The following is an 8,913-nucleotide window of genomic DNA, read 5'->3' as shown; positions in this document are numbered from 1 at the left end:
CAGACATTTCTGGGTGAGATTCTTTAATATTTTAGTTATTATAATTTCAGCTTAAAGTTACCAAAATTAGGACAATGTTCTTTTCTATAATCAATGTGACAATTTAGACAGATGAAATGTTTGTGAGAAACACAATGTTCTCAGTATTGAACTTCTTTAATGGGAATGTATAGCTAGCTAAGTTTTTGTTTAAATAAATTAGATCATAAGGTTATAGGAAATTTTAAACATTTAAAAAAATTGTCTTCTAAACTCTTGTGGTTGTTTGAATACATATGGCTCCCATTGCCTCATATATGATGAATGCTTAGTCACCGTGGAGTAGACTGGTTAAGAGTACAGGTTGCAAGATATTCCAGGGTTCCGTGCGGTGCCGTTCTTCCTGTCACGGCCGCCATCAGAGAGCAGGAGCCATGGCCCTGCGCTACCCCATGGCTGTGGGCCTCAACAAGGGCCACAAGGTGACAAAGAACGTCAGCAAGCCGAGACACAGCCGGCGCCATGGGTGCCTCACCAAGCACACCAAGTTCGTGCAGGACATGATCCGGGAGGTATGCGGCTTCGCGCCCTATGATTGGAGCGCCATGGAGATGCTCAAGGTGTCCAAGGACAAGCTTGCGCTCAAGTTCATCAAGAAGAGGGTGGGCACGCACAGCACATCCGCACCAAGAGGAAGCGGGAGGAGCTAAGCAATGTGCTGGCTGCCAAGGACTGATCCCCCACCCCCAATAAACGTTTGCTACCGCGAAAAAAAAAAAAAAAAAGTACAGGCTGCTTTTCTAGAGGATCTGAGTTCAATTCCCATCACCCACATAGTAGGTTACAATTGTCTGTAAACTCTAGTTCCACGGGCTCTGATACCCTCTTACATATGTGCAGACAACCAACCCTACAGAATAGAACTTTTTGATAAGATTAGGGTTAGGAGGTGTGGCTTTCTTGGAGGAAATGTGCTACTAAGGGTGGGTTCAGAAGCCAATGCCACTCCCAGGTTCTTTCTCTAACCCCATTTCAGAATGTAAAGGTCTCAGATACTGCTCCAATGCTTGTCTTATTGACACCATGCTCCCTACCATGGTGATGACAAACTAACGTTTGAAACTTTAGACGAGCCCCCAATTCAACTTTTTCTTTTACCAAATTTGCCTTACTCATGTTGTCTCTTCTCAGCAATAGAACACTGGTAAAGACGACTAGAGTTTTTTACACTTCTTGGTCAATTTTATTCTGTGTTTTCATAAATTAATTTCCTCTAGTAATTGCATAGTCCCATGGTCTATCAAAATAGATAATATCATGTAGTCAATAGCATGATAATATCCAAATTTATTCTAGTCCCTAAAATATTCCGAATTATTCAAACAATCCCTACTTCCTATATCTTTGGCAAAATCATATACTCTGCCTGTTAGTTTTTCTAGAGTATCATATGGTTGAAATTATACATCATATGCTCTTACTTTGTGTAGTGTCTAAGTGATTAGATTCTCTCCTCTTTGTTCATCATTACAATTTATAGCTTATCACTTTGGTTAGCTTTTATTTGTTGAAGTATATCTTGAAGGCTTGTAGTTTGGGGTAATTATGAATAAAGCTGCTATAAAACCTTAAATATTTTGTGGTGTTATGTTTTTTTTTTTAATTTTAATTATTAGATTTATTTTTAACAAACCTACATGAAGTCTGTGTCCAAAGTTTTACGTGGACAATTGGCTCTAATTTCTTAGATAAATAACTATGGATGACCTAAGATTTTTTTTTTTTTTGAGTTCATTTTTTTAATTTTTTTATTTTGCAATACAATTCAGTTCTACATATCAGCCATGGATTCCCTTGTTCTCCCACCTCCAGCCCCCCTTGCCTTCCGCCCAGTCCACCCCCCATTCCCACCTCGTCCAGGGCAAAGCCTTCCCTGCAGACTGAGATCAACCTGGTAGACTCAGTCCAGGTAGGTCCAGTCCCCTCCTCCCAGGCCGAGACAAGCGACCCTGCATAGGACCCAGGTTTCAAACAGCCAAATCATGCAATGAGCACAGGACCCGGTCCCACTGCCTGGATGCCTCCCAAACAGATCAAGCCAATCAACTATTTCACCAATTCAGAGGGCCTGATCCAGTTGGGGACCCCTCAGCCATTGGTTCATAGTTCATGTGTTTCCATTCGTTTGGCTATTTGTCCCTGTGCTTTATCCAACCTTGGTCTCAACAATTCTCGCTCATATAAACTCTCCTTTCTCGCTAATTGGACTCCCAGAGCTCCACCCGGGGCCTAGCCATGGATCTCTGCATCCAGATACCTCAGTCTTTGGATGGGGTTTCTAGCATGACAATTAGGGTGTTTGGCCATCCCATCACCAGAGTAGGTCAGTTCGGGCTGTCTCTCGACCACTGCCAGCAGTCTGCTGTGGGGGTATCTTCGGACAAAGTAACTTGGGGCATCTTTCCTGGACTCTATGATAACCATCTATACAATTAAAATGGTTTTTGTTAGAAGTGTAGCGGTAAGAGTTCCATTTAAATTACAGGTCTTTGAATGTGGATTATATTTTTAGTTAATTAATTAGAAAATATGTGATGTGTCTGTTTTCCTACACTTACTTGCATATTACATATATATTATATAAAAATATATAAACTTTTAATTCAAGTATTTCCATAAAAAAAGTCTTTTAATTGGCACCTGAAGGGATTATTCATCAGTTAAAAGGACTGGCTGCTCTTTCAGGAAATTAGAGTTTGATTCCAAGTATCCAAATTGTGGCTCACAACCTCTATAACTACTGTTCTGGGAGATCTGATGCCCTCTTCTGGCTTCTGTAGGCACCAGTCACATATGTGCTGTACATGTAGATGTAAGAAAATTATGCATAAAAGTACCTAGAAAGCACCATTAATCAAGAAAGTCTGTGGGCATGTATGTGGCCCACTTACATGCCCACAGACTTTCTTGGTTAATGATAGATGTAAGAGGGCCCAGATCACTTTGGATGGGACCACTCCAGGGCTGGTATTTTGGGGTTATAGAAGCAAGAAAATGGAGCAAGTCAAGGGAGCAAGCTAGTAAGTAGCTTTCCTCAATGGCTGCTGCTTCACTTCCTGCCTCTAACTTCCCTCCACGATTCCCTGCCTTCTCTCCCCTCAACAGTGTATCTGTGAGCCAATGAACACTTTCTGTTCTAATTCTCTCTTAGATGTGTTTCATCAAAGCAACAGGGAAGCCATCTAAAACAGGTCATGTATACTTGTACTCTGGCAATTTTAGATGAAAAAAGCAGGCGGGGGGAGATAAAAACATGTTAATGGACAACATATTGATGCCTTTTTAAAAATCAAACTTCAATAAATTTGTGGATCTATAGGCAACTCACTTTGGTTGTATAATCACACTCTCATGACTTAAAAAAACAAAATAAAACAAACAAATCATGAAAACTTCCCTTACAACTTGGACCAATTTGGAACAATTTGACAGCAATCAAGATGGTCAGTATAATGAAAATGAAATATATTTGGTGTTTTATATTATATATGTTACTCACATATGTTGTAATAGTTATATTACCTATAACTTCTGTCAAGAAAATTTAAGAAAGAAAGAAAACCCTTCAAGGTTCAAGGGGAGATGCTTAGCGCTCCCTGAAAAGAGAAATAGAGGAAATTTGGTGGGTGGACTGGAGGCAGGTGAGTATGGGAATGTGTGGGATCAGGAGGGGGATGGAGGAGGAGAGGACGGAAAGAGACTACTGGAAGGGAAACAGTTCAGGGTCAGGTAGAAACTTGATTCAAGGGAAACTCCCAGGAATCTGCAAGGATAACCCCAGTTAAAACTTGTAGCAATAAAGAATATGTAGCCTGAATTGGCCATCTCCCGTGACCAGGCAAGATTTCCAGACATAAAACCTTTGAGCTACAGTCTGTCCTGACTATGGGATATGCTGGAGTAAAGGTGGTACAGAGATAGTGGGAGTGGCCAAACAATGACTATTCCATCACGAGACCCATGCCATGACTGTGTGCCCACCCTGACACTGCCTGGAGTGCCAAAACCCGGAGGCTAGATTGCCCAGAGACTCAGGATAGAACCAAATAAACCTGGAGAAAGAAATATCAATGTAATTATACCTAACAATATTCTGTTATATTTATAAATTGGAGCCTAGCCCAAGTATCATCAGAGAGGCTTCATCCAGTAGCTCATGGAAGCAGATATGAAGACCTATAGTCAAAACTTAGGCTGAGGTAGGGGAATCCTGCTGAAGAAAGGAAGGAAGGATTGTGGAAGCCAGTGGGGTGAAGAACATCAGAAGGAAACCCACAGAATGAACTAACCTGGGATCATAAGGACATAAACACATAAGATTTATATCTAACAATGTTAAACAATGAGTTATTGATTAAATCACATTACTGAATTCTGCTCTACCAATTACTGATGCTTCATGACTGAGACTATCTTTAATATTATTGCATCATGTGTTTAACCCTTTATATAATGACTGAATACTGTTACACAGTTGCAGTTATCAGGATAGCATTATTTTATGAAGTACATATTTTCAAATTAAATTACAAATTCATTAATATACATTTAAAGAGTGGTTGTAGTGCCCCTGAGACTCATCTTTGTGTGTCTTTGGAATAGTGTATGCTGTCCCTGTTGTAATAAATCTATTCGAGCCATCCTCAGCCTTACAGATAGGAGACATTTTAAGATTCTAAGTAAGGGAGGACATCTAATTTGCCAGTCTTTGTGATTATTTTTATACTTAGATACTAAGACAATGATTGGGCCATGCATATGTGTAAAAATGTATAAGTACATGAAATATGGTCCTATATGTATGTGTGTATAAACTGCAACAGTTCCAGGGGTTATGAGAATCAAGTAAAATCAAATTTAGAGAGAAGTTTTCTGAAATATTCTAAAGTTGCTGTTCTTTAATTGATTCTTGAAGGACTTTCTTGAGAGCAGTTGGAGGGAGAATATTTTATTAAAAGAAATGTGAATACCATATATTACAGAAAATATCAAATAGTAATAGCAACAGATAGACACTGAGTGGTTGAATGTTACCTCACAGTTCATTTCATTTTTTTCCAAAATAAACTGAGAGATTAATTCAAATTATAGTTTTTTATATAATTGTTTCTTTCACAATGAATTTTAGAAGTTTTCAAAATATTTTAAAACATTTAGGAAAGGCCTACTTTCATATAATATTTGTTTTATCTTTTAATGCATTTTTAATTTTTAAATTATATGTATCTTATGTATGCATGTGTGGCAGGGTCTTTTGTTATTCCCTTTGGGGGAGGAGGCAAGTAGGGACAGAGTCAATGACACAGACTCTGGGAGGATGTCGAAACAACAAGCTCAGTTTATTCAGGAAGAGGCAAGCCTTATGTACCCTCCACTCTGCCCTGTGTGATGAATGTGTATGTGCTGGTGTGACATGGCTGCTCCTCATTGGTTCAGGTCATCTCCAGATCTTGTCTCAGCTGCTGTTGCTAAGGCCCTTAGGAAGACCCAGGTTGGCTCTCAGGAAGTATTTTATTACTAGTTTGGGTTTTCTGGCCCTGAAGCCTGTTAGGACTGAATCATACCACATGCATGTAAATAAGTTTATATATGCACATTTGGAAGACAGAAGCCAACCTGCAATATTGTGTACTCTTTCTATCATGTGGGTGCTGCAGATCAAATTCAGTTGCTCAGTCTTTGTAGGTAGTGCCTTTATAGGATGAGTCATCTGGACAATTATCTTTTAATAATTTTGAATAGTTTTGATTTCTAAATAAACAGAGATATGGACAATACAAAAACTCAAGAATTAAACTTTCCAAATTACATTGGATAAAAGCTATCCTTAGTGCTGTGGGATGGTCTGTATGTTAAATTGCTCTGATTGGTCAATAAATAAAACACTGATTGGCCAGTGGCCAGGCAGGAAGTAGGTGGGAAAAGGAGAGAGGAGAATTCTAGAAAGTAGAAGGCTGAGTGAGGGAGACACTGCCAGCTGCCACCATGACAAGGAGCATGTGAAGACACCGGTAAGCCACAAGCCATGTGGCAAGGTATAGATTTATAGAAATGGATTAGTTTAAGATATAAGAACTAGATAGCTAGAAGCCTGAGCCATTAGGCCAAACAGTTTAAGCAATAAAGTCTCTGTGTTTACTTGGTTGGGTCTGAGTGGCTATGGGACTGGCGGGTGATAGAGATTCGTTCTGACTGTGGGCCAGGCAGGAAAACTCTAGCTACAATCCTTGCATAATAATAAATAATAAATAGAAGTTATAAGCATGTCATGTGAGTTATAACTAGAGAAAAGATCTTTAACATCCCTGAGATTTTAGTTAAAACTCAAATGAATTTCACCTATAGTGATCATTGTTACAGCTATACTAGAATAACACACCTGAAATGTACCCTTTGTGCCATGTACTACTAGAAATGTACCTTCTGTGATCCCATGACAAATGCCATATCTTACAGTATAAAAAACTATCACATTTTTTCTAATTATTTTTTATCATTAGTTATTTCTGCTTTTCTTTATTAACCGTTGATTCGCTTGCAGGAAAACTGCTCTCTTTTTTATATCCACTTGACTGTCACAGTGTTGTTATTTTAGAAGAATTTATTGAGGTATTTCTTGGAGAGTCTATCTTATTTCTGTTCTTCATAAGGTAACTGTGATCTCAGAAAACATGCTGTAGTACTTTATAAATTCACATTTTGAAAGAGTTGTAAACATGATTATAATGAGTCACATTTGTGTTTAAATACACGATTCCAATTTCAATTTTTAATACAAAATTTCGCTCATGGCTCATATGAGCATACATTTGTTTGAATTTTAATGGGAGAATAAACATACATTATTTTACATGTCCACATACTCATTCTCATTTGTGTCTATGGATATTAGATCCATGACTTAAATTTTTATACTTCTTTTTCAGTGATTGCCAATATTTCATGAAAAAAGAAGAAAAGAATAATTGAAGATGTGTTTTAATAATTAAAGTTATTACACAAGGAGGTGAGAGAGGAGGGCATGCTGATTAAAACATTACCATATCAGATGTATTCAAAATTTACAATCTGACCAGATATTGTCTAATCCCAGAAGAAAATAAAAGCTTTAAGGAATCTTGAATATGATTATGATAAGAAAATGTTATCTTCTAGCTTCCTTCCACTGACCATTAGTTAATATTTCTGTACAAGTGATTTATTTAATCTTTTTCTTTTCTTATGAGTGCAATGGATAGAAGGAACAAGGAAAAGACTACTTTTGAGTAAAGCCAACCAAGTGTGATAGTCAGTTTGATCCTACACAGGAATCCTTGAAGTGGGAAACAGAACCTAGGCAGGTAGGGGTCTTCCTGAGCCAGACTAAGGAGCTTTCATGGTCTTTCATCTAAATGTTTGTTTGTCTAAGAGTCCAACAGTATGAATGTAAAACAACTCCAAGGCATTCTTGCTCCCCATACATTAACAGGAAAATATGTTTCCACTGCCCAAGTCCTTGATTGTAGTTTAACTACAAAAAGCGCTAGCAACTCTATGTATTTGAAGTCACCAGAACCCAGGGTATTTAAACATTGGGAAGTCTGAACATAAACATTTGCATAGTATATAATTATCAACTAATAATTGAGTACATACCAGGTGTAGGAAAAGGGTAACAACCTGGAAAAACCAAAGTCACATACCTCGAAGGGGGTAAGAGTTCCTTTCAAGTCTCTCACCATTAACCTGTCATTTTATTCCAGTTAATCTTCAAGGGCGTAACTGAAGTTCTATCTACAATTTTTAAAACTTACTGTTTGCATTAACGTTTCTGTAGAGCAGGAGAAAAAAATAAAAAGAAAACATGTCAGTATATCCTAGGTTGGACAATCACTTGCACATTCTTAGTTTGTTCAGAATCAACTAGAATATCTGATGATTGACTTTTGATTTTTTTTAATTCAAATGAGAAACTATAGCTATACTTCTCTTTGCTACCACTCTACCCAGCTATCCAACCACAAGCCATCACAATTTTACCACAGAGAATTTGGTATGTGGTGTTCTTCCAGTCAATACTCTGTCTATCTTTTTTATTTGTTTGTTTGGTTTTTTTTTTTTTCGAGATAGGGTTTCTCTGTGTAGCTTTGCGCCTTTCCTAAAACTCACTTGGTAGCTCAGGCTGGCCTTGAACTCACAGAGATCCGCCTGGCTCTGCCTCCCGAGTGCTGGGATGAAAGGCGTGCACCACCACCGCCAGGCTAGACTTTTTAAAGTATCTTTTAACCAGAAAGAAAAATATGGTGCATATTCACTTATGTGTGGTCGTTGGTTGGTAAGTCAATGAGGAGCAAATTACAATCCATAAAACCAAAGAGATTAATTTGGAGTAAGGGACTAGGTGAAAGTGATATATCTCCCGAGGAAGGGGAAACAGAAAAGACAGGCACAGATATAAAGGGAGGCAGAACTGTAACAGGAGGATCAAATGGAGAAGAGAAGGTGAAAGATGGAATCTAGGGAGGGACAACTAAATTTAAGGACCATTTGAAAAGTAATTTGGAAACCTACTACAGTAAAAAAAAAGCTTCCTAAAATATATACACATATGAAGGTGATCAAAATAAAATTGCCAAGTAATGGGGAAGAGAGAGATTCCCAATCGAACATCTCTCATCATTGAATGAAGTCAACACCTACACAACTCATCAAGAAGTCAAACTGCTGCCTACTTAAAGCCATCATCCCTATTGGCTAGTGTTCATGGTACTGGAAGATACTAATTATGTTACCAAAGGAGAAAGGTAAACACCAAACCAGTACAAAGCCTTCAATCTACAATGGTGCCCCTCTTGCAAGGTGTGCAATCCTGGCACAAAGCTTGAAGGAGTAACC

At 38.2% G+C, this 8,913-nt stretch overlaps 1 pseudogene; it reads left to right on the top strand.

Annotated features, from left to right (window-relative positions):
• Positions 1 to 413: 413 nt before the first annotated feature.
• LOC131919813 (large ribosomal subunit protein eL36-like) lies at positions 414 to 715 on the top strand (annotated as a pseudogene).
• The last annotated feature ends 8,198 nt before the right edge of the window (positions 716 to 8,913 follow it).

Source organism: Peromyscus eremicus, chromosome 9 (assembly GCF_949786415.1).
Source record: "Peromyscus eremicus chromosome 9, PerEre_H2_v1, whole genome shotgun sequence".
Lineage (NCBI taxonomy): Eukaryota > Metazoa > Chordata > Mammalia > Rodentia > Cricetidae > Peromyscus > Peromyscus eremicus.
Note: the sequence above shows the minus strand (reverse complement) of the source record. Positions and strands in the feature narration are given on the sequence as shown.